Source organism: Prionailurus viverrinus, chromosome B3 (genome assembly GCF_022837055.1).
Source record: "Prionailurus viverrinus isolate Anna chromosome B3, UM_Priviv_1.0, whole genome shotgun sequence".
NCBI lineage: Eukaryota > Metazoa > Chordata > Mammalia > Carnivora > Felidae > Prionailurus > Prionailurus viverrinus.
The window spans coordinates 101,672,705-101,697,982 of NC_062566.1; the positions used below are offsets into that span (position 1 = coordinate 101,672,705).

The 25,278-nt window shown below is 36.4% G+C and overlaps 1 long non-coding RNA gene across 2 annotated transcripts; it reads right to left on the reverse strand.

Moving 5' to 3' along the window:
- Nucleotides 1–852: 852 nt before the first annotated feature.
- On the reverse strand, nucleotides 853–23,453 carry LOC125168990 (uncharacterized). Of its 2 annotated transcripts, none has more exons than XR_007153379.1 (4): nucleotides 23,310–23,453; nucleotides 22,229–22,364; nucleotides 13,386–13,550; nucleotides 853–989 (listed from the first exon to the last, which is right to left on the reverse strand). It is a non-coding gene; the product is annotated as an uncharacterized LOC125168990 (long non-coding RNA). The 2 variants fall into 2 exon arrangements; XR_007153380.1 differs by lacking the exon at nucleotides 853–989 and adding an exon at nucleotides 11,179–11,488.
- Between the last annotated feature and the right edge of the window lie 1,825 nt (nucleotides 23,454–25,278).

Genomic DNA, 25,278 nt, shown 5'->3' on the forward strand with positions numbered 1-25,278 from the left:
GTCACAATGTTTTCTCTCTTCCTATTCCTAGCCATATGCCCAGAGATCATAAATGAGGGGATTACTTCTTACATTTCATCCCTCCATGTTTCCCTCTGTTACAAACTCATCAACTCAATATGTTGACGATAGCAGTCTGGCAAGAGCCAGTGTCTGTCTACCAGTTTCAGAGAGAAAGGAAGATCTGTTAGGATTAAGACTGTTTCTAATTATTGTACTATATATGGTTTCTGTAAACCAATTAAAGACTCATTTCAAAACTATTCATGTTTCCTATTCTGAAAAAATGCAATCTCCTATTATTATTACTTACATGAGAATCAAATGTAATAATTTGAGTAGTTGGAATAGAAGATATTCAAGATGGAACTTCAGTCACCCTTGGCTCCTTGCATTCCTTCATACATACCCACTCAATCTCTGATATATAGTGTTTTTGATTCTTCTTCATAAAAACACTAAAATCGTTCCAAGATCTCCATCCATGCTGTCACAAGGTTGTAATAGTCTTCCTGCCTCCAGCATACAACCCTTCAAATGTTCCTTCCATGCTAGAGTTATCTGGTGAAGGGTGGTTAAATAGATGAGTTTGAACCACAACCCTGTCATTTACTAGTTAGGTAACCTTGGGCAGGCTTCTTACCCTCAATTTCCACTTCAATAAAATGAGGATAGTAATTATATTTAGTTCATAAAGTATATGAGTACACTCTCATATGACTAACAGAGGCTTCTGTAGAAGTTCATTGAAATGTTAAGGGTTATATTCATAAATTGACTTTTTAAAAGGCAATTTTGTGATAGAAACTCTGATGATTAATTGTATGTATCAACTTTATTAGAATACAGGGTACCCATTTATCTAGTTAAATATTCTAGGGAAGGTCTATGAGGATGTTTCTGCATGAGATTAACATTTGAATCGGTAGACTGAGTAAAGCAGATTGCTCTCCCCAGTGTGGATGGATCTCATCCAATCTGCTGGAGACCTGAAAAGAAGAAAAGGCAGGGTAAGATGCATTTGCTCTCCCTGACTGTTTTTGAACCAGAATATTGGCTTTCCAGATTCTCAGACCTTTGGACTCAGATTGCAACTCTACCAGTGGCTCTCCTGGATGTCTGGCTTGCAACAGCAGACCATGGGACTTCTCAGCCTCCATTATCAAGTGAGCCAATTCCTTATAATAAATCTCTTTATATATACAGGTTCTAGATATAGTCTCTCTCTCTCTCTCTCTCTCTCTCTCTCTCTCTCTCTCTCTCTCTATATATATATATATATATATATATATATGAATGATATGGCCTGTTTTCTTTTTCTGGAGAATCCTGACATAGAAACCAAGCTAGATTCTACACTAATTTGTGTAACATATCTGAAATGTTACTAAGTTAGTGAGCAATTCCGAATGAATTAATGTTTCTAAGCATTGTAATTTATTAGATCTTATCCAAAAACATGTAGAATGTTAGTTTTTGCCTATTTATTAAAAGAGGCAAAGAAATTATGAAACCAATTGAAAGGGTCTGTTTTTTGTATACTAATTAAGGAAGCTGCCAGGGTATTAGGGTGATATTCACTGGAAAGTGCCAAACACTTTTGTTTGCAAATTTACTCAATTTGGTAGTCATAATTTTTCAAAGTCACCACTTTGGAATTTTTTATTTTGATGTCCTGAATCATAAGTACTTGAAAATGGTCTTTGGTGTTAGACTACAAAAAGAACAAAGTAAAATGTCTGGAATGTATAAGTCAAATCCCTTAAAATTGAACACCATGTGCTGAGATAACCTTATTGAAATTTCCAATACTATTCAACAACTCTGGTGTACTAGATCTCTTAGAAATCCACTTCTATGTAAAATACATCTATTTTTTTTTATTACTAAGCTTTGTTTTCAAAATATATTGTTTCATTTACCAAAAGCATCGTTCATTTAGATAGCTGGCTTGAGATATTCTCCCAGGAATGTTATTATATTCACTTATAAACAACAGGATTAAACATTGCACTTCTGGCTGTGTTTTGGAAGAGTTCGTATCAGGACACCTTGCTCTGTCAGTGTTATTTCTGTTGATGGTATATATTGAGGCAGTGACACTGCTGGTTTGCATTTTCATTCCCTCAAAGTCTCTGCTTATCTGTGAATATTACTGAAATTAAGTAAGCCTCTTGAAAATAATTCAGTATACCATTTCTTTCAGGATGCCATTTAAAACTTCCTAAATATTGTGCCATTTCAGTATGTTCTGGTTAGCAAATATCTATTCTGTTAGCTTTCATACTTGCTTATTGTTGAGAATTTTTTTGCAAGTGCTTCAAACTTTTTTTTTAATGGACTTCATTGTTATTTCAGTTTCAATGAATGAATATCTTTACATTTAAATTGCTGGTGAAATTTCATAGCTATGGGTCCGAATGATGACATAAAGCTAGATTTATTTAACTTAATTAATTAAGTTATTTTATTATTATTTTTTAAATTTACATCCACATTAGTTAGCATATAGTGCAATAATTATTTCAGGAGTAGATTCCAGTGATTCATCCCCTATGTATAGCACCCAGGGCTCATCCCAAGTGTCTTCCATAATGCCCCTTACCCATTTTGTCCATCACCCATTCACAACCCCTTCAGCAACCCTCAGGTTTTTTTCTGTTTTTAAGAGTCTCTTATGTTTTGTCCGCCTCCTTGTTTTTATATTACTTTTGCTTCCCTTCCCTTATGTTCATCTGTTTTGTCTCTTAAATTCCACATATGAGTGAAGTCATATGATTTTTGTCTTTCTCTGACTAATTTTGCTTAGCATAATACCCTCTAGTCTATCCCCATAGTTGCAAATGGCAAGATTTCATTCTTTTTGATTGCCAAATAATATTCCACTATATGTATGTATGTACACACACACACACATCTGATTTAGGACTTCTCCAGTGAATCAATAAAAATGAATGTGTTAGGTATATATTTGTATTCATAATGGAATTTAAAGTTCTATATAACTGTGATTAATCAGAAAAAATTCAAGAACATTGCAGGAGGTGAGAAGTTTTCTATAACTTTAATTTAGTGAGATTAATATCCTGCAGCTAGTAACACATATGAACTATTTTACCATGAACCATAATTTATACAGGTATATATTTAGTATAGCTTGCACAGAAATATTATACGATAAAAATACAGCATTTATCTATTTGATAAGGAATTAATGTCCATTTTATGGATATACTGCATAGAGTTTACTCATTCATTAGTTAACGGGTATTTGAGTTGTTTCCACTTTTTGGCTATTATGAGTAACCCTGCTATGAACATTCATATACAGTTTTCTGTGAAAGCAAATTTTTTTATTTATTTTGGGTATATACCTAGGAGTACAACTTCTGGGTCATATGGTAACTCTTTTTAGCATTTTGAAGAATTACCAAACTGGTTTTCATAGTGGCTGTACCACTTTACTTGTCCCACCAGCAAGATAAGAGGGTTCCAATTTCTCCACGTCCTTGCTAACCCTTATCGTATTATTATTACTATAGCTGTCCTAGTATGTGTAATGTGGTATTTTATTGTGGTTTTGATTTGTATTTGTCTAGTTATTAATGATGTTGAGCATCTTTTTTATATGCTTATTATTCACTTATGTATCCTTTTTGGAGAAATGTCTATTCAACTCTTTTGCACATTTTTAAATTAGGTTATTTGTCTTTTTATTGTTGTAAGAATTTTTTACATATTTTGGATACTAGATCTTTATCAGATATATTATTTAATACTTTCTCCTATTCTGCAGATTATCTTTTCACTTTCTTGATAGTATATTTTGACTCATAAAAGGTTTCAATTTTTAATGAAGTTCAATTTACCTTTCTTTGGTTGCTTGTGCTTTAGGTATCATGTCTAAGAAACTATTGTCTGATCAAAGGTCACAAAGACTCACTCAAATTTTTCTTCTAAGAGTTTTAAAATTTTAGCTCTTATACTTAGATCTTTGATCCAGTTTGAGTTAATTTTTCTATGGGATGTTAGCTTAGATAGGGGTCCAAATTCATTCTTTTACCCAATACTATTTGTTGAAAAGTCTATCCTTTTTCCATTGAATCATCTTAGCATCCTTGTCAGACATCAGTTGACCATGACAGGATATACAACACAAAGAGTAAAACCTAATGTAAAACATGGACTTTTACTGAATAATAAATATCAATATTGATTCATCAGTTGTAACAATTGTACCACACTAATGCAAGACATTGATAATAAGGAAAACTATGAAGTGAAGTAAGGGGTATCTGGAAACTCTACTCCCTTCAATTTTCCTGTAAACCTAAAACTGCTCTTAAAAAATTAGGTTTATTAATTATTTAAAAATCATTGACCAGGGCGCCTGGGTGGCTCAGTCGGTTGAGCGTCCGACTTCGGCTCAGGTCACAATCTCGCGGTCCGTGAGTTCGAGCCCCGCGTTGGGCTCTGGGCTGATGGCTCGGAGCCTGGAGCCTGCTTCCGATTCTGTCTCCCTCTCTCTCTGCCCCTCCCCCATTCATGCTGTCTCTCTCTGTCTCAAAAATAAATAAAACGTTAAAAAAAATTAAAAATCAATTGACCATAGATGTATGTGTTTATTTCTCCACTCCTATTCCTTTGATCTGTGTATCTATCCTTATGTGAGTAACACATTTTTTTTATTGCTGTAATGTTGTAATTTTTTTAATCCAGGAAGTAAGAGTCCTCAACCTGTCCTTTATCAAGGATGTTTTTGCTCTTTTGAATTTCCGTATGCATTTTAGGATTAGCTTGTTAATTTCTGCAAAAAGAAAAAAGCCGTTGGAATTTTCACAGAAAAACTCATACATTGAATATGTACATCAACTTTAAGAGTATCTTCAAGAAGGGGTGTAGCACCTGGGTGGCTCAGTCGGTTGAAGGTCTGACTGTGGCTCAGGTCATGATCTCAGGGTTCCTGGGTTCGGAGCCCTGTTCAGAGCCTGGAGCCTTCTTCAGATTCTTTGTCTCCCCCTCTCTCTGCCCCTCCCCTGCTCACACTTTGTCTGTCTGTCTCTCTCTGAAAAAATAAATAATAAAAACATTAAAAAAGATTTTTTTAAAGAATATATTCATGGGGCGCCTGAGTCACTCAGTTAGTTAGCATCTGACTCTTGATTTCGACTTAGGTCATGATCTCACAGTTCATGAGTTTGAGCCCCGCATCGGGCTCTATACTGACAGTGCTGAGCCTGCTTGATATTCTCTGTCTCTCTCTCTGCCCCTCCCCACTTGTGTGCACACTCTCTGTCTCAAAATAAATAAACTTAAAAAAAAAGAGTATCTTCTTCTTACAATATTGTCTTCCAATATATAAACATAAGTCTTTCCACTTATTTAGGTTTTCTTTAAAAATTTCAAGAATATTTTGTAGTTTTTAGGGTACAAGTCTTGAACTTTCTTCATTAAATTTATTTCTAAGTATTTCATTCTTGTTGGTGCTATTGTGAATGGGAATTTCTTAATTTTATTTTGAGATTTTTATTTGCTAGTGCATAGAAATAGAACTGGTTTTTATATATTCCTCTTATCTCCTGCAACTTTTCTGGCTTTCATTCATTCTCCTTTTGATTACTGAGTCAATCTCCTTACTCCTATAGATTTGTTCATATTTTCTATTTATTCATGATTCAGAGTTGGTACATTTTATATTTGTAGGAAATTTTTTCTTCTAAGTTATCCTATTTGTTGGTATACATTTGTTCATAGTAGTTACCTATGACTTATTTCTGTGGCATCCGTTGTAACGTCTCTGCTTTCATTTCTGACTGACTATGTATGTATGCATGTATGTATTTTGAGAGAGAGAGAGAGCAGGGGAGAGGGACAGAGGAGGGGGGGGAGAGAGAGAGAATCTTAAGCAGGCTCCACACACAGTGTGGATCCTGACACAGAGCTCAATGTAAGAGGAATGAAATGAGCCAAATAAAATGGGATCATGACCTGAGCTAAAATCAAGAGTTGGACACTCAACCAACTGAGGCACCCAAGCATCCCTGTAATTATTTGATCCCTCTCTTTTATCCAAGTGTGTTTAGCTAAAGTTTTGTCAATTTTATTTTTTTAATCAACCCTTAATTTGTTTTTGTATTCTCTATTTCATTTATTTTTGCTCTAATTTTTATTATTTATTTCCTTATGCTAACCGTGGGCTTAGTTCAATATTTTCTAGTTCCTTGAAGTGTAAAGTTGGGTTATTTATTTGAAATCATTTTTTTTAATGTAGGCATTTATTGCTATAAACTTCCCTCTTAGTACTGCGGTGCAGCATCTCCTAAGTTTTGGTATGTTGTGTTTTCATTTTCGTTTGTCTTAGGCTATTTTCTAAGTTCTTTTTGATTTCTTCTTAGATGCATTGGTTGTTCAGGAGTGTGTTCTTTAATTTCCATATATTTATGAATTTCCCAGATTTCTCTCTGCTATTGATTTTTAATTTCATTCCCTTGTAGAAAAGATACATGGTATGATTTCAGTCTTTCTGAATTTGTTAAGACTTGTTTTGCGATCCAACATGTGATCTATCCTGGAGAATGTTCCGTGTCCACCTGAGAAGAATGTACAGTCTGCTGCTATTGAGTGGAATGTTCTGTTTATGTCTGTTAGGTCCATTTGGTCGTTAGTGTTGTTCAAGCCCACTGTATGCTTATTGATTTTCGGTCTGGATGTTGTATCCATTATTGAAAGTGGTATATCAAGTCTCCTGCTGTTGTATTGCTATGTATTTCTCCCTTCAGTTCTGTCAATGTTTGCTTTATATATAGGTGCTCTATAATTGTTATGTTTTCCTGAATGAATTGGCCCTTTTATCTTCATATAATGACCTTCTTTATCTCTTGTAACAGTTTTAACATCTACTTTGTCTAAGTATAACCACCCTTATTCTCTTTTAGTTATCATTTACATATAATATCTTTTCCCATCCTTTCACTTTGCTCATTTATGTCCTTAAATCCAAAATGAGTCTCTTATAGATAGTATATAGTGAAATCTTTTTATAATGTTGTTTTTGTTTTGTTTTGTTTTGTTTTTAAATCCATTCAGCTCTCTGTGTCTTTTGATTCAGGGGTATAATTCATTTGCCTTTTGGGGCGCCTGGGTGGCGCAGTCAGTTGAGCGTCTGACTTCAGCCAGGTCACGATCTCGCGGTCCGTGAGTTCAAGCCCCGCGTCGGGCTCTGGGCTGATGGCCCAGAGCCTGGAGCCTGTTTCCGATTCTGTGTCTCCCTCTCTCTCTCTGCCCCTCCCCCATTCATGCTCTGTCTCTCTCTGTCCCAAAAATAAATAAACGTTGAAAAAAAAAAAAAGTAATGACTGATAGGGAAGAACTTGCTATTGCCATTTTGTTAGCTGTTTTCTATCTATCTTGAAGTTCCTTCATCTCTCTGTTCCCCTCATTGTCTTCCTTTGCATTTTTGTTGATATATTGTATGAATATGCTTGATTTTTTTCTTTTGTGCATCTTCTCTAGGTATATTCTTTGTAATTACCATGGAGCTTACAAAAAAACAACTTATTGTTGTTATGACAGTCTATTTTAAGCTGATAACTTCAATCAGACACCAAAACTCTACGCTTTTACTTCCCCCAAACACATTTGTTATTGATGTCACAATTTACATCCTTTTATATTGTGTATCCATTAACACATTTTTATAGTTCTTAATGCTTTTGTCTTTTAACTTTATGATGGAATTAAAATGGATTTACCCATCATTATAATTTACATTATCCTATATTTGTCTTATATTACCTTTAGCCTTTACCTTACCTTTACCAGAAAGTTTTGAATGTTCATATGCTTTCCTATTACTGTTTAGCATTGTTTCATTTCAACTTGAAGAACTCCCTTTAGCATTTATTATAAGGCAGTTCTGGTGGTGATGAACTCCCTTTGCTTTTGTTTGGGAACTATTTTCATCTCTCATTCATTTCTGAGGGACAGTTTTGACAGGTATAGCATTCTTTCAACACTTTGGATATACCATCCCATTCCCTTCTGGCCTGCCAAGTTTCTGCTGAGAAATCTGCTGATCGTTTCATGGGGGTTCCCTGGTATGTGACAAGTTGGCTTTCTCTTGCTTCTTCCAAAATTCTCCATGAGGGTAGATTTTAGGTGTTCTCATCACACACACACACACACACACACACACACACACACACACACACAAATTATGTACCTAATCAGCATGACTTTTTTGAATTCAAAGGGACAAGATAAATTAGAATGCACTTTTCTTTATGTAGAGCCCTGCTCTTCACTCTCTCTTACCCATCCTTCCAAATAGCATTCATTAACTTCTTTCCCACATTTCTAAGGTGTATGTCAGTGTAATGTCTTTATTAAGTAATTGCCTTACAAAAATTTTAAAACACTCTATTTGATTTTTGACAATTTGATTATAATATGTCTAGGTTTGGATTACTTTGAATTCATCATATTAAGATTTTGTTAAGTTTCCTGGATCTGGATGGCCATTTCCTTCCCCAGATGTAGGAAGTTTTCAGCCATTATTTCATTGAACAAGATTTCTGCCCCTTTTTTCTCTCTCTTTACCTTCTGGAACTCCTATAATGCATATATTGATACGTTTTATGGTGTCCCATGTGTTCCTTAAGCTTTCTTCAGTATTTTTCATTATTTTTCCCATTTGTTCCTCTGACAGGATAATTTCCAGTGACTGGTCTTCAAGTTTTCTGACACTTTCTTCTGTTTTAATCTGTTGTTGAGCTTCACGAGGGAATTCTTCATTTTACTTATTGTATTCTTCAGCTTCATAATTCCTGTTTGGTAATTTTAAAAATTACCTGTCTGTTGAAGTTGTCACTTTATCCATGCATTGTCCTGATCTTGTAGATGATCCTTATAATAGTTATTTAAAATTTTCTATCAGGTAAATCTTATATCTCCATTTCATTAGAATCCGTTTTGGGAGATTATCTGGTCACTTTGTTTGGGATATATTTCCTTATTTCTTTATTTTCCTTGATTTTTTTGTGTTGGTTTCTGTGCATTAGACAAAACAGCCACTGCTCCCAGTCTTCAGAGACTGTAGGAAGATATTCTAAAGTATTCGTGACACCATGCCAAGGCTGCTTCTGCTTCCTACCCAAGGGTAAAAAGCCTAAAACAATGGTAGATCTTGTTTGGCTAGATCCCTCACTCAAGCATTTATACCAAAAGATGAAGTCCTTGGCTTCTTCTCCAGCACAATACTGGGCAATGATTCATTCATCTTTTAAGACTTTTACATCTGAGTGGACACTTTGAACCTGCCTAAATGATTTATCCCTCCACTTCATAGTTCCATCTGAAGCCTTGGCTAGTTCCTGCTCCCAATTATTACCATGTCTATACAGTGGCCAACACCAAGAAACTTTGTCTTTGTGATTAACAGACTCTGAGCGTCATAAACCTTCAGAGTTTCTATTCTCTCCTAAACTCTTTCAGTTAAATCTTATCCCATCATCACTCTTTAGTCACAGATGGGTCCTACTTCCATCCATGATGCAGCTCTCTTCTGTAGTCATCAAATCTTGTATTCTCAACCTCACCTCCTGCCCTACTGGTCTCTTTTCAAGTCTCCATTTTCTAGGCACTGTTAACCTTGTGCCTTTGCCCCTCAACCTCCCAACCTGCTAGACCTACTAGAGTCATTTTCAGCCATCCAAACAGAGGTCATTTCCACCTTCTTATTGATGCTAACTCTGATTTTCTTCCACTATATCCTAGGCATCTCCCTCTTTGATCCCAAAGTACTTTGATCCTAATTATGGTACTCAGTTACTTCTATAAAATGGTATGTAGACACCAAAAGACATAAATCAGTGCTCTTTACCTAGCAGTTCTTTAAATGTAAATGCTAATTTATTTGGATTATTTGATGTTTTTCTTACAGTATATAAAAGATGACTTGGAAACATTACTGTGTCTGAGTGAACTATGTTCAGCACCTAACCTACTGAGTGACTTGGGCAAATTATCATAGATCTATTGCTTCATCTGTAAAAAGGCATTATTTACCTACTTCTGAGGTTATTATGAATATTAGATAAAATGATGAATGCAAAATATTTAGCATATGAGTGCTCAATACATCTTCGTTATTCAAAACATTTACCAGAGTGACTGGCACACAATTGGCATTCATTCATCTGCTTCCAATATTAGTCAATGTTTAATTACCATTTAAGACAGTGACTATATTTTCATATTCCTCACAATGCTTAGGGTAGTCACTTACATAAGTTAGGTCTTTAATTAATTTGGTTTAAATACATTAATCAGAAAATACCTTTGTCACTTTGAGGTATGGAAGAAGTTCTAAAACAAGATTGGAAAAGTGGTGATTTTAAGAGAAAAAGATGAACTACATTAAGAGCTTGTGTTTATCAAAAGGTATTCTATAGACTGAAAAGATAAGCCACAAACTGGAGATGATATCCTCAGTAAATATAACTGAAAATGGGTTAGCATTCAGAATGTACCATAAAGAAAATACTCCTACAAATTACTAAGTAGAAGACAAGAAACCCAGTAGAAAAAAATGGGCAAAATTCATGAAGTGGCAATTCACAAAAAAAGAAACAAACAAACAAAAAAAAAAAAAACAAGAATGACCAGAAACACAAGGTGCTCAACTCTATGGTAATCAGAAATAAACAAAGCAAAACTATAATTAAATAGTATTTTATACCCATTATATGGGCAAAAAAAATTTTTAATCTGCCAATACCAAAGTGAAAATATGGAATAATGGAAATTCAAATGCACTTCTAGTATAAGCAGAAATTGAGTAGCTACTTTAAAAAGATAACTTTCTACCTATGCAATAACAACATGGATGGGTATAGCTCTTTCCTCTGGGTAACAAGGAGGCTAGGATTGGGAAGGTACACACAGGTAGCTTCAATTATATTGTCATTAGTTTTACATCACAAGTTGTATGATGGGTTCATGGATATTTATATTTTTTTAACATGTGATTACATAAATTGTTTTAAATATATTAAATATTACATAATGAGAGATTTTGAAAATGGAAGATTTGGTGAGGATGGTTGAGATTTCGTATTTTTAATTATTTATTATAACTCAAAATAAAATATGAATTACAAAACTTCACTGTGGGTGTGACCCATATGGCAGGTAAATTTTTAAACCACATGTATCCTCTTTTGGATCATCTTGTCCCACTATTTCAAAAAGAAAGTTGAGATGTTCTCTTTGATTGTGAATCCAGAGAAGGCCAGAAATATGAACTTTCTTCATAGATGACATTCTTCTGTTTGACATAGCATATCGCAAGCAAGCTTTTTTTCTTAAGATTTGTCCAATATTTTTGAAAATAAATCAAACAGAAGAGTAATCCAAGCAAGACCAAAAGTACACCAAAGTATTATTATTGCTGGGTAAATTTTTGAGTAATTCTGGGAAGGATTTATACCTAAAGGCAAAAAGTAAATCACAAAAAGTAAGTCATTGGAACATGACTTTTACTTCTGATCTTTTCTTCTCCCTCATAAGCTATACTACATTAGTCTAAACCCATAAAACTGTCCACATTTAGAATCTAATTGCTGATTATTAAAGATCAACTGGAAATAAGAATACTTCTGAAATGAATATTATATTCCATATGACTATTTACACCATGTTTGTCTTTTCAGTGTTACTTTTCTAAATAAGGGACTAACAGATCGTCCCACTTCTGTGACCTAGTAATCAATAAACAAAATTCCAGATATCAATACATGTTCCTTCTGGGAAATTAGAGCCTGGAGCCTCCTTCAGATTTTGTGTCTTCCCTTCTGTCTGTCCCTGCCCCACTCATGCTCTGTCTCTCTCTCTCTCTCTCAAAAATAAATAAACATTAAGAAAAGAAAGAAATTGGTTAACATTAGAACTAAAGGGGTTTTATAAGTATTCTTCCTGGACTGTCAGTTATTTCTCACTCTCAGACTGCTTAGATTATGCTTCTCCTTGAAGACTCACCTGTAGCCATAGCTGAAGCATGTGGTAAGCCTTTTCTTCTTCCTTGATGACATCATTGCACTATACATTGAACTCAATTATGGCGTATTGGAACTTGAATTGTAACTGTCTATTTACATATCTAAATCTTCCCTACTCCAGTGTGTGCTCCTTGTAGACAGGAGCCAAGTTTTAGTCATGGCTAATTCCTCAGCATACAATAATTAATATTTTCACATGGAAAAAAATCAACTAGTTCAAAGTTTTTCTCACCCCAGCTATTTTATATTAGATCAAATTGAATCCTGTTGGCCAAGTAGCTTGTCGAAATTGACCCAGAGAGATTGTGGTAGAGCATACATCAGTGTTCTGCTTCTTGCCTTTGTCCTTATTATGTAGAGTACTAATTCTTCTATATAAGTGTGAGGCATATGCATGCATGCAAAATGGGGTGGTATACCTATGTTCTTTGGGCTAACTTTTAAAAAATATGTTCATAGTAAGAATAATGTTTGATATGGGGCGCCTGGGTGGCGCAGTCGGTTAAGCGTCCGACTTCAGCCAGGTCACGATCTCGCGGTCCGTGAGTTCGAGCCCCGCGTCAGGCTCTGGGCTGATGGCTCAGAGCCTGGAGCCTGTTTCCGATTCTGTGTCTCCCTCTCTCTCTGCCCCTCCCCCGTTCATGCTCTGTCTCTCTCTGTCCCAAATAAATAAATAAACGTTGAAAAAAAAAAAAAATTTTAAAAAAGAATAATGTTTGATATGACTCTTATTTTGAGGCAGAGATGAGCCAAGAACAATGGTAGTTTCCCAAAATACATAGCCTAGAGACTTACTTTGTTCCTTTAAAGGATTTATAAACACAAAAAGCCTTTATAAAAATAATCTTACAAAATACTTTTTTTGATATTACTGTTGAATTTTAGGTGTGTATGTAAATACTTAGTGTCTGGGGGCCTTTATTTCCTTCTTATGCAGTATATTTAATCTAAGGGTGAAAGTGGATTTATCTATTGGGAAAGACACTAAGTGCATGTTGCATGGGATTTCTTTTGTACTGGTATTTTCATTACACATGAATTTTGGATACCTGTATGAGCAAATGGTGACATGCTTTAAAAGGAATTCCTCTGTTCCATTTTCCAATAATTAGTGTACTCTGTGGCCTCAACAAAGAAGGAAGTTGGATGGAAAGGAATCGTTTTAGATTCTTTCATGGATTGTCAGATGATTGGAGTTTGTAAAATAGTTTTGGCCTCTATCCTAACCCCTATAGTTAAATGCTATGTTTCTGGCGATACTTTTACTTCAAATCTTGTTAATTCTGTGGCTATGAATGCTAATACAATTCCAAGATTCAATCGACTTACCTAGTACATAGTCACCAAACCCAATGGTACTTAAGGAGATAAATGCAAAACATAGTCCTTCTTTGTAAGTCCAGCCCTCTGTATGCATGAAAAGTAATGGTGGTAGATGAAAATGACAAGTCCAGTCACCAAAAAAAAGAGGAGTGCGTGAATTTTAATTTTTCTCTAAAAATAAAAAAAGACAGCAGTAAGGAAAAAAGGGGACAAAGGGAAGGAATGAGGGGAGGGATAAAGAGGGAGGGAGCGTGAAGGAGGAAAACAAGAGAAAGATGATTATAATTTATGCATAAATTATAAGAAAAAATAAATGAATTTTCCCATCTTAAAATTGGATATTCCCTTTACAGCCTATGTCATATTAATTAAAATGTTTTTATAATATGGGGCACGTGGGTGGCTCAGTTGGTTGAGCATCTGTCTTCAGCTCAGGTCAGGATCTCACAGTTCGTGAGTTCCAGCCCCACATTGGGCTCTGTGCTGACAGCTCAGAGCCTGGAGCCTGTTTCAGACTCTGTGTCTCCCTCTCTCTGCCCCTCCCCCGCCCACACTCTGTCTCTCTCTGTCTCTCAAAAATGAATAAACATTAAAAAAATAAATAAATAAAATAAAATGTTTTTATAATATAATTCAAATTCATTCAATAATCATTTATTGAGGGTTTTTTTCTATTAGTACCATGAGAAATACTCAAGATACAGAGTAGAACTAAGACAGTTTTTCCACACAGAAATTACAGTTTTGTGGAAGGAGAGAAGAGACAGATAAGTAAACTGATATTAGAAATAACATGTTTTAAACTTTCACTTATAAATACCTCATACAGGACAGATGTTACTGACAGCTTTACATGCCTTTTGATTTATTATTGTAAAGGGACATCTTGTCAATATTTCCTTAAATTTTAGTGTTTATATAATATGTTGATTGCAATAATTATATTGCATTGTGAGATTTGCAGTATTTTTTACATTTGTGGGACTATGGAGCTGATGTAATAAAATTCTTATATGTCGTTTTTTTCCTAGAAATCTGAAAACAGAGATTCATTTTCAACTTTAAAGATGCTCAAGCCTATATAACCCACCCATAGAAGATTAGGGCAGAATTAGAGGAAAGTAGAAGAACTAGACAGCTAACTTTTAGTATATATTTTGGGACTGTTAAGGAACTTTAGGAACAAGAGATTAATATTTGGGATTTCATTTTCTAAGGTTACTTCTGTTAATAGCTCCTTTTGTTTAACTATGTATGATGGTGGCAAACTCAGGGTATGCTAGGTCACTGATATAATTGTATTTGGGTCATTCTGTTATCTGGTGCACCTCAGTGACTCTCTCTGATGAGTTTCTGTAGATATATCTATAACCATGTAAATAAGGTACAGCCTTGGCCTCCGATAGGCTTTGGAAGGCAACATCCAAGAGATGCTGAGTTTCTGAAATGGCCAAGTCTTTGATATCAGACATAATTACAATTGTTGATAACATGGTCCCAGGTGGGAGTTGGGGTGGAACAGGTAGAATCTTTTCAGATGCTATATGATCTCCTTCCTTGAAGGGGCAAGAAACTTCTCTGGTTGAACTATTTCACAGAGAATTTTTGGTCCCTAAGATATGCTCAAAGCTCTTGCCTCTCTATTCACCCCCAAGAAAGAATTGCTGGTAGGAATGGGTAAAGTACAAGAGCATTCATTGACTGCTACTGCACAGTAAGTGGCCAAATAATCTCCAAGGAGTTTCTTTCTCTGGACTCCACTTCCTTGAGACTGGAAAAGTAACCACCACCAGCTAGTACTCTTACTCAGCACTGCTCTGTCCTAAGAAGGTCTGGGACAACTGGCTTAGAGCAGGCCTGTTTAGACATCAAGCTGGCCTTTCAAGTATCACTCTTAAGCCAATGCATATGAGTCCAGAGAGGAAGGGAAGGGAGCATCCTGCCTCAGTTGTGTATTTTAAATGGATTAGTTAGGCTTAAGGGGTCATTGCTAAGGTGCAGTCTGGGTCGCAGGAACACCTGATCCAAATCCTGCTGGCAATAAGAACAAATATTTGCTTGTCTTTATCTTCTCTGCATACCTCTTTCTGGGATATCTTCAGCATCAGGAATTGGCCATCCTCTCACATCATCTCTCTCTTTCTCACTTTGCCCCAACTTAAGACAAATTGCCTAGCACTTTTCCCAATAGCTCTTCCAATGATATACTTTTGTAACCTATAACCTTAAAGAATTTCTTGCCCTTAACAGTATCAAGAAATGGATTAGGAGGCAAGGGAGCTCAGAACCTAGAATCAGAAGAACTGAATTTAAGAGGATAAACTCCTGTAGAAAATCTACATGTTAGGTTTTACCATACTTAGCTCATAAGGTGGTCCAGGGAATCAAATAAAATCATGGTTATAAATATATGTATGTAAATCTATGTAGATGCATTATATAACATTCTACAAGTGTTCTTTCAAATAATACTTATGTTTTCTGAAGAAGAAAAATAAAGCGCTGCTGTTATTTTGGTCTGAATACCCTTTTCTTGATCTAGGAGTTCCATAAAAAATACAGCCAGGGCAAGCATAACAAATACACATACAAACACATATATACCTGCATACACACACATACACACACACACACACACACACACGCACGCACGCACACACACACAGATATTTTAGCATGCATTTAACAAGAATTTATTTAGTGTGTGTACTTATTCTATGTAAGGCTATGAATCCAAGCATATATAAGAGAAAAAAAAATCATTTAGTAAACATTACTTCTCTCATTCCCATAGTCTGAAGGTGTTTACTAAGTCCAGAAAATGGTTGTGATTACTCACAAATTTCAGTAATGTAATAGTTAGAGGAATCCCCAATAAAGCATAGAAGACACAGAATGTCTGACCCCTAGGAGTTCTGGGAGCAATTGACCCATAACCTGATGGATGATAAAAAACTCCCATTTACTATCTGCTCAATACTACTACTCCTTGGAACATGCACTTTTGATGTTTTGTTGTCAATGCTTTGTTGTGACTTATAACTTTTAAAAGTATTATCCAGCCATTTTATATCTGGGAATTTCTCCTAGAGAAATGATCAGAAAAGTGTATAAGAATATCACTAAAGCATTATTTGACTAAATAATGGAAACTAACATAAGTATCTAACATTAGAAGGCATATGCTGAGTAAAATGGCCCAATAAAATACTTTCCAGTCTTTAGGAATTACATTGTGGAAGTATATTCAATGATATGTGAAATTAATCATGTATTGCTGCACACAAAAAAGACTTTTTTGTGGATTCTGCTATAACCACTTATAAAACCTATTTATGGGATAACAAAAATGGAGAATTTTGCTACTTTGCATATAGTTAAACTTGAATATGTCAGTCTTGCTGCTGAATCTAATTTTAATCTATACATGTTGGTATTTGGTGCCTAGAGATAACACAAAATTTAACATAATTTCATTTCTGTAAGTTGTGGATTTTGGTTGCTTTTGTGAAAGCAGTTGATGAACTAAACAATTTTATTCCTTCTATGCCCATGGCTCTTAAGTTCAATTTTTATTTTTTTATTTTATTTTATTTTATTTTATTTTATTTTATTTTATTTTATTTTATTTTATTTTATTTTATTTTATTTTATTTATAACGTTTATTCATTTTTGACAGAGACAGAGCATGAGCAGGGAGGGGCAGAGAGAAAGGGAGAACCAGAATCTGAAGCGGGCTCCAGGCTATTAGCTGTCAGCACAGAGCCCAACACGAGGCTCGAACCCAAGAACCATGAGATCATGACATGAGCCAAAGTCAGACACAACCGACTGAGCCACCCAGGCACCCTCAATTTTTATTTTCAATGCTACAAAAGAATAGGAATACACTATCAACACACACACACAAACACACACACACACAGGTTGGAGAAGAATGCCATACCAAAGTTTCACAATTTTTCATGGACTTCACACAAAAGCTCCCTTCATTGCCTGTGGTGATATTTTAAACAGCCTGGCAATGTTAAAGTCATTACAACATGAGGAGTTCATGCCCATTTAAAGTCATGCCTGAACTCCTACAAATTCATAGTTCGCCTTAACTCACATTTGTTTAAAAGAATGTGTCTCAAGAATAAAGGCAAAGTAGGCTTATTGACTGGTTCCAGGACTACAAAATAAGGACTACGTCCATTCTTCAGGCAAGCTGGTACTTTGATTCTGTCTCATCAAGAAGAAAATATGAGAACATCATATGATAGAGAATGGTCAAATGGTTTCACCCCTCTTAACCCCCTGTTAAACAGAACCATTGAATACGGTTGAACTGCCTGAAGTTAGAATTATTCATCTACTGTGGCCAGACTGGAATGGCTTAGGGATCAGATGACAAAATTTGCCCACTGTTGCAAGCAGGCTATAAAAGTACATAGATGAGTTGTGTCTCTCCACAGTGTCAGCTTTATTTAATCATAAAGCAAGGCTAACATAATTGTTTTTTTAAATTTTTTTTAACATTTATTCATTTTTGAGAGACAGAGAGAGACAGATCATGAGTGGGGAAGGGGCAGAGAGAGAGGGAGACACAGAACTGAAGCGGGCTCCAGGCTCCGAGCTGCCAGCACAGAGCCCGACGCGGGGCTCAAACTCACAAACCGTGAGACCATAACCTGAGCCGAAGTCGGACGCTCAACCGACTGAGCCACCCAGTCGCCCCACAAGGCTAACATAATTGTAAAGCAGGTTCAGTATTCCAAACCCGATGACATTTCACTACACATTTAACTTAGCTTCTTATGTATCACACAAAGCAGAGCATAAAACAAAATCACAAGGAAGATACAACAAGGGGTAAGAACTTAGTGAAGCAAATGTGGAGTCTGTGCATGAGTGCACAAGTGAGATGAGGACTCGTTTCAGCCTGGGTCAGCTCTCCGAACACGCTGCTTATTATATTCAAGCAGTGGAAAATCTCTGTTATGTTCAGAGATCAGTCAGGCAGACCTTTCATCAGCAACTGCCTTTCTGATGCAGTCAGATATGGAAGGGTCAGCTTCTGGAGGTCTGACCATTTGCTGCAAAAGTCCTCTCTTTTTGAAGATGCTTAACCAGTCTTAGGCCTTTATGGGCCTCTTCTGGTTCTGCTGTGTCATCAGCCTGTGCTGGTTTCAGCAACATCTCATCTTAGCACCAATGCCCTTGGCTGCCTATGTCCCTGCTTGACATGAGTGACTCCATCTTGCTCTCTATATCCACCAATCAGTTGGACTTCTGTGCGCACCACCAGGCCATACACCAAAGGAAGCGGTCATTCAGACCTTGTTGTTATTATCCTCGGGGCAGAAACCATGGGTCATGGTGACATCCATTCCCAACAGTCTGATCTTATGTGGACCCCTAAAAGTCTGAGATTCTCCCAGTTCTTTTATTGAAATATAATAAGCAAGTAAGAACAGTTTCTAACAAATGTGATTATTTTGCTGGGAATTTGCAGGCATCACATTCTCCATAACTGTAAATGTGCACCCTATTTTTAGTAAAGGAAATATATCTGAGCATGCCATACTGAAAATAACAGTCATTATTAACCTTCTCTAGTCCTAGTCCCATGAGAAGGAAAATTCCACAGCAGTGCCAGAGGTCTCTGGCAGTCTAAACTGGTATTTCCTAGGAGTCTCCTTACGGTCTTTGGCAATGGCTATCTTAAGTTATGCTTATTCTTTTTGTAAACCCTAATAACTCTTAGTTGAAATTAAAATACCCTATAATTGTCTAAAGTTTAGTAGAAACCTATGGTAACTTTTTGTTTTAAAAATTACAAAATTGTCTAGCCAAGTTTGAGCTGAATTCCAGAGAAACTTTTAGACATCTTAGATCTATCAGCAGTCCTGGAAAATCTGACTGGTTCTTGCTTTGCTACTTATCTCACTAGTATGTTGGAAGACAAGATGGAAATGCCATTGCCAGGACCACCCACTAAAGAGAAAAGACACATCAAATTTGTTATGGAAGTGACGAATGATCTAAAAATACAAATAAAGAGGAGATTGCATGTATTGATGACATGTCATCTTAACAATAAAAGCAGGTTCTGAATTTGTAGGTTTGAAGGGGTTATGACTTATGCAGACAAAGTTCCATGCATTGGCATTCTAAATTAAAAAAAAACCTAAAACTAAAAACAAAGCATCTTACTCACCTATTGTACTTAATATAGATGCTACAAATGAAAAAGAATTCTTAAAATTCCAACTAAAATAAAGAATTTCATTTCTTAAGGGGATTACTCCATTTTTTTTACAGAAAAGGGCAGTGTCCACAAGGTAAAACCAAAACAAGTAAGCATTAACTTGGTGAAATGTATGAACTTTCCCTTAAAGCAATATGGAAAGAAATATGCCACTGTGGAATTTAGATTCTAGCTTAGGGAAATAAATATAAATATTGTATAATATGTTAGGAGGTGATAAGAGATAAGTAGAGCACAATAAGGTGGGACAAGGGAGATAGTCAGAGAAAGCCTCACTGAGAAGGTAAGACTTGGGCTGGACTTAGAGGCAGTGAAAAAGTTAGCCAAATACTTGAGAAAAGAACATTCCAAGCAGAGGAAACAACGAGATCAAAGGGAAGAGCCTGGACTATTCTAGAGACATCAAGCACAGTGACCAGAGCAAAGTTGAGGGCAGAGTAATGGAAAAGGAGATAGAGGAGGAAGACCAGTTCATGTAAGACTCAAGAATTTTACCTGAAGGAAATGGGGGGAGTCACTGAAAGTTTTGAGCACAGGTGACTTACCTACCAAAGGGATACCAGAAAGATCACTTTGGCCGCTGTATTTAGAAGAGAATATAGAGAGCAAAGTCAGAACCAGGAGACCTGTTGGGAGAATACTGCAGAACTCCAGAAGTTCCAGAAGAGACCAAATGGTGGCCCAGTGAGACCAGGTGGCAGCAATGTTGGGGGAGGGGAGGGAGGAAAAGCAGTGGGAATCTAATATGTTTCCAAGGCCCAGCCAGTAGGTTTTCCTGAGTGATTAAAACTAAGCACAGTCAAGGATGATGTGACTCTTCACCTGAGCAACCAAAAGAATGGAGTTGCCACCAACTGAAATGAGGAAGGTGGTGGTTGGGGTGGGTGGCAGATTTCCCTTTTGAAAGGAAAAGAGTAGGTGCTCATTGTTGGAAATGATGAGCCTGAGTGCTTTGTTGGACATCCAAGTGGAAATTTCAAATAGGCAAGTGGATTTACAGTCTGGAATTTGTGGGAAAGGCTTCAGCTGGAGATAAGAATTGGGGCGTTCTTGGCACATACGTGATATTTACAAGCCATGAGAGAGACGAACCACAAAGGAAACAAGTATAAAGAGAAAAGAGAAAAGGTCTGAGGACTGCACCCAAGAGCTCTTCAACGTTATTGAGAAGAATAGAACCAGCAAAGGCAACCAAGAAAAAACCACCTGTAAAACAGGAGGAAAATCAGAATTAGGAGTGTGGTTTCCCAGAAGCCACGTGAAGAAAGTCTGTCAAGAAGGAGAGAGTCACTGGTGGCAAATGATGCCGATAGGCTATGTAAGATAAGGACAGACTGTAAACAAATTTTAATTATGGCCATGTCTCTGAGTGACTCTCTAGGAGGGCTGTGTGTGGATTGCTGGTTGAAATGGTGGATACCAAAATCATTTGTAAATAGTATACAAAGAATGGCATAAAGGTGACATTAGGGCTACCTGTAATTTTAAGTAGTGAGATGGGCTCTTTTTTCTTGCCTACTTACCTAAAATTCCCTTAAAATAATTCCCAAAACACACAAAACAAAATAGTAAAACGTGGCATGGAAAAGCAAGAATTATAGTTAAATCTGAATTGTGAAGTACTGCTAAAAGCCATTAAAGAAATGAAATTGATTACTAAAGAAACAGAGACAAAAAGCCCAAATTCAAAAGAAAAATAGACACAATCTGCCATGAGTATGAACACTGCTTTTGACATAAATTTCCCAGAGGTACTTCAAGTTCAGCATTATTCATGAGACATGGGGCAGGCAGATATACACAATAGTTATTAAAGGAAGGAAGGTAGGAAGGGAGGAAGGTAAGGAGGTTTTGTTCCCAATGCTCTCTGTAAGACTTGCATGACTGATGGCAAAACTAGACAACAGCAACATAAAATGATTGCACAACTCTGAATATCCTAAAAACCATTGAATTGTGAACTTTAAATAAGTAAATTGTACTGTATGTGAACAGTGTCTCAATCTTTTATTTTTTTAATGTTTATTTATTTTAGAGTGAGAGAGAGACAGAGTGCAAGTGGGGGAGGTGCAGAGAGAGGGAGACACAGAATCTGAAGTAGGCTCCAGGCCCTGAGCTGTCAGCATAGAGCCTGATGCAGGGCTTGAACCCACAAGCCGTGAGATCATCACCTGAGCAGAAGTCGGACACCTAAACGACTGAGTCACCCAGGTGCCCCTATAAAGCTTTTTTTTTAAAGAGCGTGTAATGACTTCTGTAATTACCACTAAAATCAAGATTTAGAACTATTGTATCAACAAAACACAAAAATATCCCTCATGCTACCCCTTTATAGTCACATCTACCAAAACAACCCCTATCCCTAGCCTCTGTTAACCACTAATCTGTTTTCCATCTCTACTGGTTAGACAGTTTTTTAAGCATTCCAGGTACTTACAGTAGAAAAATGTTCTGTCCTTTCCTAGATTTTCTTAAACTATTAACCATACTTATTTTAATGTCTTTAGATGATGACTCTTTATCAAATTATTGGTCTCTTTCTAATGCCTGTGGTTCCGTTAGTTTCCCGTCAGTTGTTTCCATTTTTAATCATACCTCCTAATTTTTCATTGGATGCTGGCCATTGTATATGAAAATATGTAGAGACTCAGGATGATGTTATCTTCCTTAAAAAAGAGGGTTTGGAGTTTTATTTGGCAGGCAGATGGAATACCAGCAGATTTCCTTACTCCTGTTGAGAGTAAATGATATAATTTGTTAGAGCTTGCTGTATTTTCAGTTTTACTTCTAGGGTGTGGTGTTTCTGGGATCTCAACAGACAGACAACTCAGGGTGGTTACCAAGTCCCTCTAACTTGGTGAGCCTTGAACTCCAATCTCTGTCTCCCCAGCAATAGATGGCTGCTAAAGTCTCTACGCAGCTCTTTAGAATCACAGATGCTGCTTTCATTTGTTTCTCTAAGGTCTTACTCTGCAAATGCATAACTAAGGAGTTGGCCAACAGCTTGAGAGGAATTCATAGCAGACTTGGAACTTGTGGGCTTTCTCACTTTGAGGAATCCTGCTTTCTGGGATTTTCTTCTCAAATCTCAGCCACTGTTAGAACCCCACATTCTGACTTCTTGTCAGTTCGGCCTAGTAAGGCTACTGCTTTCTGCTAGGACTTATTACCTACCACCAAGGTAACTGGGAAGTAACTCACAGAGGAAAAGACAAGTAAATGTGGACTTCAGCTCACGTGCTTGCTTTAAATGGTCATTGCCTTTTTGGGACCCACCTGCTTTGCTTATACTCCTGTGTTTTCAGACAGTTCTTTTTGTAATATTTGTTTTGTTTTGCTTTACAATTAGTGTCAATGGAAGAGTTAGTCCAATACTAGTTATTCTTTCCTGACCCTCAGGATATCTTTTAGAGTTCCTGTGCCCTTGCTGTATCTGCTCTGTCATTTTTCCTCTTACCTGTATCTATCTTACTCCTTTGTATTCTCTTACTGTTTTCCTTATGTCTCCTAGAAGGGCTTATACCTTTTTTCCCTCTCCAGATGACAGAAAACTAGTGCTATTACTTATGCAAGTTTAGGTAAAACAGACAAGAAGGCATTCTATAAAACCTATCTACAGCTAGACACATAATTAGCAAATTTATAACTTTCAAAACAAAACCCCTTTATCTCTTACCTGCAAAAAGATTTCAAGCTCTTCTGGAGTGATGTTGGCATAGTTACTCATTAAAGCTTCTCTGGCCTCCAAAAAGGAATTTTTCAATTCCTCCTGAATGGCTGTCTCCAAAGCTTGAAATATCTTCGCCCCCATCAAGTAGTAGCCCACAAAAGCAATCAACAGTATGTACCTATAGACTGGGAAGCAATCATCTTTATTACATAGTACAGACCAGTAGAATGAGAGGCACAGGAGGCCAGATTGCCTTAACATAAGATGGCTCCTCCCCCAAAACACAAAACACGCAACAAGAAAGATCTCTTTCCCATCTCTTTCCCAGAAAAATGTGATCTCATATTTAAACAATATATGGAAGTAAACAATCCCAAAATATTCACACAAGGCGAAATGAAATTTGAACTCCAGTTGTATCCTGACATAAACTATTCTGGTCTGTGAAAATTTAGGGGGGAAAAATCTGTTTCTGAGGAATGTTAGTCAACTTAAGAATAGAGAGGGGACTTTGTTCAAATATCACCGTTTAATCACTTATATGCTGGCATTTAAAGGCAGATGAATCCAATATGGTTTATTCTTGGGAAATGTTTCTGTAGGCTCAAAAATATGTACTGTTAGTTTGCCCAATCAAGATGAATTTGGATAGATTATCTACCCTGAGGTCTTTTTCTAGTCCTCATTTCCTATTCTTTTCCTTGCTGCTCAGCATGAGGGAATAAATACTACTTATTGGGGAGGAAAATAACCATTATGTTGATGAAACCTGACTCTAATATGAGACCTGACAATGCAGCCAAATGATGGTCCTATTTCTCAGAGAAATTCTTTGGAGATAGCCTTGGTGTTTATATAGCTGTTCCTATCATATCAAACCTACCTCACAACCTACCATTCTCTTCCACCAGTGAACCAGATCTTGTGAATCACAAGCCCTTGGCACTGTGGAATAACTTTTGTTATTATCTGATTTACAAACTAAAAATATATTTTGGAAGTGTCACAGGACAATTAGAAACACTTCCTCCAATAGGTACCTATTAAAGTCAATATACCAATTGGAGTAGATACTTTGAAATAACAAATGCATCAATATAGAAATGATAGATATTCTTCAAAGGGCTATAAATCTAATCTCTCTATATACAGATATTTCAACTTACGTTGAAACAATAAAAATTGTAACTTTTTTTCCAGATTTGTGGCATGAATAGATTGTTTGCTAGTGTGTGTTTAAAAAATGGAATTAGACTTCAAAAAGAAAAGAGACCCAAGTAAAGTAGGATTTATCAGATCCTATTTTATTTTTATTATACTCTATGAATAAGGAAAAAAGAAAAACATTCTAAGATTCACTGTAAGAGTATGAAAAAGGAAAATGCATCCAGTGATTTGTCAAGAAACATTTATTAGACTATTAGGAGAAAACAACCCCCAGGGAAGTCTTCGCCCAGGATCAGTCCCTAACTCACTAGGCTAAGCTTCCACTCAAATAGAATATCTTTAAGCAGTCCTACCTATAAATGTAAGTTTTTCCTTATAATTTTTCATGGTGTCCTGAGGCAATACTTCTTCAGGATCTGAGTGGTAATGTAACCCTTCTAAGTGATCTCACATCAACACTACAATTATTTCTGGAACCTTGGGAATAGCTAGTTCTACAGATGGTCCCCACCCCCACCCCCTTCAGTGGATTAGTTGCAGTGGATTAGTTTCCCATGGCTGCTGTAACAAATTACCACAACCTTAGGGGCTTAGAACACAAATTTATGATTATAGTTCTAGAGATCATAAATTCAAAAGGGGTCTCACTGAGCTACAGTCAACGTGTCAAGGGGCTATATTCTTTCTGGAGGCAAAAGGGAGATATCCATTTCCTTGTCTTCTCCAATTTATAGAGGCTGTCTGCGTTCCTTGGCTTGCACCTCTTCCTTCATCTTCAACATCAGCATCTTCAAGGTTCCCTGACTCT